The sequence below is a fragment of the Branchiostoma lanceolatum genome, chromosome 5 (assembly GCF_035083965.1).
Source record: "Branchiostoma lanceolatum isolate klBraLanc5 chromosome 5, klBraLanc5.hap2, whole genome shotgun sequence".
In the NCBI taxonomy this organism is placed as follows: Eukaryota; Metazoa; Chordata; class Leptocardii; order Amphioxiformes; family Branchiostomatidae; genus Branchiostoma; species Branchiostoma lanceolatum.
The window spans coordinates 17,977,816-17,983,815 of NC_089726.1; positions in this window are offsets into that span (position 1 = coordinate 17,977,816).

The window sequence follows — 6,000 nt, forward strand, 5'->3', positions numbered from 1 at the left end:
TACAACCTACGGCACGTGTATTTTCCCGCCGCCATATTGTTAACCAGAATCCTGTTGTCAAGCAGACGACAAAGGTTTGTGAGGAACACTTTTTTGTCTAAATGCTGCGTGTGATAGTGGACTGAGGAAGATATTTTCCTCAAAGTTTGCTCCTAACACACTGAGGAACACATGGACATAGTAGTATTACCATTGCTACGGCATCCAGCTAACTTTCCATGAATAATGTAACGTTACACGTTGCCCGATGATGACGATGGGCCGACTTTGAGTGAAGTTCTACCGACTCAACACACGGCTTGTTCCCGAACTGGCCTGATGTGTGCGGTACGGCCGTTTTTTCGTGTATTTTTTTTTACTTGGACACGTCTATATCCATAGCACTCTCCTCAAGCCAAGGATGGAACGAATAGCTGCTGTAGAAAATGTGATTAGCGGTAAGATATTCAAGACGAATCTTCTCTCCCGAATTAATGTGCCCTCCTGTCCGACAGCACCGTAATTGTGCATGCGGCGCACGGTAGTTTCAAGTTGAAATATTATGGTGTCAGCACGACTAGAGACAAAATCTACCATATATATGATTAGTGCAAAGATAGTACATGATACTGACAGAATAATAGAAAAAAAGGATGTTTTATTGTTCTGCTAGATTGATTTCAGTCAACCATTATCGGAAAAATCCCGAATTTAGGTTACCCAACGTTATATGGCCTTACAGACAGGTAGCACGCGGAGGCTCTCAGGCCGCAACAGCCAAAATATATTCTGGTGCGGAAACAGTAAATTTCAGAAAAGTGGTATGGCATTCGTTCATAGCAGAGGCACAGAAAAGTTCATTACTACAGAGCACTGTGTATGTTTTTCGCATGAAAGCTCATCTGTGTTGTTAGAGTACATATTGGAAAATTATCAACTTTGTTCCAACACCAAGAGTTGAACTCACCATGTATGTTTTGATAGACAAGTTTTGTAACCAAGAACTTTTAAGAGGGCAATGTCATAAATTTGGTTTCCGTAATGAGAGTTGGACTTAAAAACGCACATGTAACGTTGGGTAACCTAAATTCGGGATTTTTCCGATAATGGTTGACTGAAATCAATCTAGCAGAACAATAAACCATCCTTTTTTTCTATTATTCTGTCAGTATCATGTACTATCTTTGCACTAATCATATATATGGTAGATTTTGTCTCTAGTCGTGCTGACACCATAATATTTCAACTTGAAACTACCGTCCGCCGCAAGCACAATTACGGTGCTGTCGGACAGGGGGGCACATTAATTCGGGAGAGAAGATTCGTCTTGAATATCTTACCGCTAATCACATTTTATACAGCAGCTATTCGTTCCATCCTTGGCTTGAGGAGAGTGCTATGGATAAAGACGTGTCCAAGTAAAAAAATACACGAAAAAACGGCCGTACTGTACACATCAGGCCTTCGGTAACATCCCGTTTGTTGAGTCGGTAGAACGTCACTCAAAGTCGATCCCCACCGTCATGGCAACGTGTACATTATTCATGGGAAGTTAGCTGGATGCCGTAGCCGAATGGTTATACTACTATGTCCATGTGTTCCTTGTTGTGTTAGGAGCAAACTTTGAGGAAAATATCGTCTTCAGTCCACTATCACACGCAACATTTAGACAAAAAAGTGTTCCTCACAAACCTTTGTCGTCTGCTTGACGACAGGATTCTGGGTAATAGTATGGCGGCGGGAAAATACACGTGCCGTAGGTCGTAGCAACAAAGAGGAGTTTTGACGATTGATCACACTTAGCATCCAGTTACGTATACAGGTTAGCAAAAGAGATTGTAATAAGTTGTCTTGTCAATAATTGTGTTTAGCAGGCAGGAGATGTGACATTTGCCTTATAAACCAGCGAACAACCGTGCAGTGTGGTTCTCCCACGAAGCCCCCAGACTCTGTCAATAAGGGACGGAGAGTTTTTGACGTCGCCAACTTCTAATGCATGGTTATCGAAGCTTTTCAGACAGTGTTCTGAATACGTTAGTCTGTCAAGTTTGCATTTCTAGCGGTATTACTGATGTTGCATCTAGCAAATATCCCTAAATACCCCGTTTTCGAAAAATCCCGACTTTAAGTACCCCACGAATTTATGTTACCCAACGTTAATGAATAGATAGCAAATATAGAAATATTTCAGCTACGGTCCTGGTAATGTGTGCCCTGATCATTGCCTTATACAGTGTGAGGATGAAAAGGGGAAGCCATGATCAGAAAATACATAACGTGTATATGTAAATAACATAACTTGAATATTGGTCCCCAGAATGATTTGATAATAGCAAATCTTACACCGTCGCCATTGTAATGCTTTTTCATTGCCAGGATTTTTAATCTTTTCATAGTTATGAGAGTACTGTACTAAAGCACGGGGCATCTCGGTTTGACCGCGGCATCTCCATCTCTGCTTCGCTTTTCCACTGCCACGCGGATCGCACTGTCGAAAACCTCCTTGAAATTGGCCTGTGTCAGAGCCGAACATTCTACGTACTTGACTGTGAAAACAACACGACAAAAAATGAACCGTACGTTAGAGCGTTTTGATTTCATAGGGACACCAACATGGAGGCGGGTGCAGCTGTAATTCAGCGAATCGTAGCTCAAGGTTTTTCGGACATCTAGAAATCTTCTAATCCCCTCAAAGAACCTCTTTAAAGGAGTCCTAAACTCCAGAAGGCGGTGTTATTTTCCACTAGATTATGTATCAATGAATACATAATCATCCGACTTTTTACAGAATTTTGCTTATGGTGAATTACACAAGGTGTGTTTTTTAAAACAATATGATACTCACTAAACCCTTGCAGACTCTACCCATGTATTCCCTATGTGTAGACGTACATCTTTTATGGTGAGTATTTTTGGCATAGATGAGGGAGGTTAAGCACAATAAGAAGGCCAATTGTTAATAAGATATAAAAGAACACAAAGCAAGACGAGATTTTCTTAACCACCCTGACATTCTTTTTGTAATCTAACTTTTGTCAGGCCTTGTCAGGCACATTGTAATAAGCCATAGGCTGAGGGTGTTTAATCTAATTAATCAGAAAATAGAGGGTCATCTGGGGAATTCGGTAGAATACTGAATGCTTTTTGATGCGCATTGGACTAGTGGGTATTTTATCGTATACTGTAAAAAGTATTCATTTTCACTTCCTAAAATTATCATCTATTGGAAAATAACTCCCCCCTCTGGACTTTAGGACTCCTTTAAGTGTATATCTGTATCTGTATAGCCGGTATAACTGCTATATTCGGCGTAACACATGAGCTTCTATATAACTCAGAGAAGAGAACACCAGCAGAATACATAGAAACTTGGTAATCAAGATCAAAAGATTAACGCTGTGTACGCTTGAACTACGGTCCACTGAAATACGAATCAAGAACACCAACATGGCTGACTTTACTTTCCCACTTCCTTGAATGAAAAGTATAGTGAAACTATCTCTGTGTTACTTCCTCCTGTGTGACCAATGGCCCTTTATTCTGAGCTTTTTCTTCATCTCTGAGGTCGCTCTTTGTGCCCACTAGGAGAATCGCAGCATTAGGGGCGAAGAACCTTACTTCCGGCGCCCACTGAAAAAAAAAGCAAAAATAAATGCCTCCGCCCCTGAAGCGTTACCAATAAGACACTTTCTCTAAATAACAGCACACTGACTGTTTTTACGTTTTAAGATACCAAAATGGAGAAAAACGTCGCTGAAAAAAGTGTATCACCAAGGAAAAACAATGAGTCGACCTGTAGACAAGCAGTATTATAGAGCGTTAACAGTGGACTACTACTAATACATGGTGTGAACACTCAAAAACTTAACTTACCCTGCCTGCTACATTTTCAAGCGATGGCAGATTAGTGCTCCTAATTGAATTGACTATTCAACCAATCAGGTCGTGGTTCTGTTAAAGGTGCTTTCTCTCTTTGGCTGACCGAATTAGCCTACCTGGCTATACTAGGAATAAAGATGTGACCATATATGGCAACACCATATATGGTCATATGAGGAAAATAGCCAATCATCTCGCCAAAATACCCCCCAAAATCGTATTTGGAAGTGATGTAGGCCAAAAGCAAGTGCGAATGGGGTTCTTTGAATATTTGTCCAATGTACCCCCATAGCAAATTTCAGGTCATTTGGATGTAATTCTAGAGCAACAAGGAGGCACAAATGTACGGTCTTGGTCTTAAATGGCCAAAAAACCTCAATAAAATCATTTAAAAGAGATTTTGTTAAAATGAAAAAAACGCCTGAGGGTATGTGCTAACTCTACATGTATACCAGATTTCAGCCCAGGGACGACCGAGATGAATCGCTTTGAAGATTTGACAGGAGGAGAAGAAGAAAGAAACATGACCAAAGACAATATGTATCGCCCATACCTATAGTATAGCGATACATAAAAAGACACAAAAAGTTTTAAAAAAATACCCCTTATAGACATTTTTTTGTAAATTTTTCCACATTTTATTCACAATATACATCAATGTTACAGCAAAATATATTACACTTGTTACAATGTTGGCACCAAAGACTATATGACATTGTGTTACTGTACATATAATGGCAGGATGGTTCAAGATTAAACCACATATCACATAAAAATGCTGATTGTGTCAAAGGAGATAATTTACATCATAGTAACATATTTACAGTGTATTATACATTGTGTGCTAAATCAGGTTATCAGTTGTTTGTGTCCAGTTTACTCCACATTTTGAAGTAAATTACACATTCATGACATAAAACAGTGTAACTAAAAGGTCGTCAAAAACTCAAGCTAAGAAACTAGAACGTCCCTAATACATAAAATATCATAACAAGCTCAGTTCCTTGTTTACAAAAGTCATCAAAACTCATCAATAAAAGCTACCTATATTAATCAAGAGGTAACTAGAGGTTCACAGGCAGAGGTAACTCTGTTCGTCATTTCCCATTTAAAAAGAATAGGCAAATTGTTTTGATGTGAGGCGGGATTTTGGGTCTTCCTCAGAGATATCCATGTTTTGAATATGACCCATTTAGCTATAGATATTATTAGTATTCGTCTTTTAAGGTGGAGTATGTTCAGAGGCTGAGTGACTTTTCCTAGTATTACTTCTTCAAAATCTATTGTAGGATTACTGGTACCCCTTATAGACATACTCCTAACAGACATTATGTATATTCTTAATATGCATTTTCTAATCTTTGATTTCTCAAAGAGCCTTCTCGGACCCTGCTTAGAAATGTGGAAATTTCCTTTCCTAGAGCTAGAGTCACCAATAGGAGATCATGATTTTTATCAACATGAAAATCAGTCCAAAAGCTAGGGGTCAGAATTCCCTAGCCCTGTCACCATGAAAACCAGTCATCACAGCCTCCAAACACCATGGTAACAGACCGGTCTCATAAGTGCAAGAATTGTTCCATGTTATCACGTGATAAATCAGAACTTTTTCTTCTGACTTTAGCAATGGTCAAATTTGGGGGCTGTGTGGTTTGCTGTTTGCAGAAACGAAAAATTAAAATGTATATCAATAAGATTTTTAAAAAATGCAGATATGCACAAACTAAACTACGCTCTTAGACAATTTTTGGAATGTTGTGTGTTTTTTGTTTTCTTTCATGTCATACTTTTCGTTCCCAAGACTATAGTACCTGGCCGGGCACGGGATTGGAAATGTGACCCTATCACATAAGAGGTGTTCTCCTTCCAGCTTGTAGGGACCTGCCAGTGGAAGAGCTGCTATAGAAGCTGATTTAGTCAGCTAGGCTTTACCTATACCTTAAGGCTTAGCTTCTGTTACCATGGAAACCAACTTGGTGACTGTCAATCAGTGATGTACTGTACATGCCATTAAGTTTGCAATGATGTTATTTTGTATTAGAGAGAAAAATGAGTGTTTGCAGAGTTTTAAGTTCGCCGTAGCGATATAGTCACATGCTGTACAGCAATGGAAACACCGGTTTTAAGTTCGCAGTGAGGCAA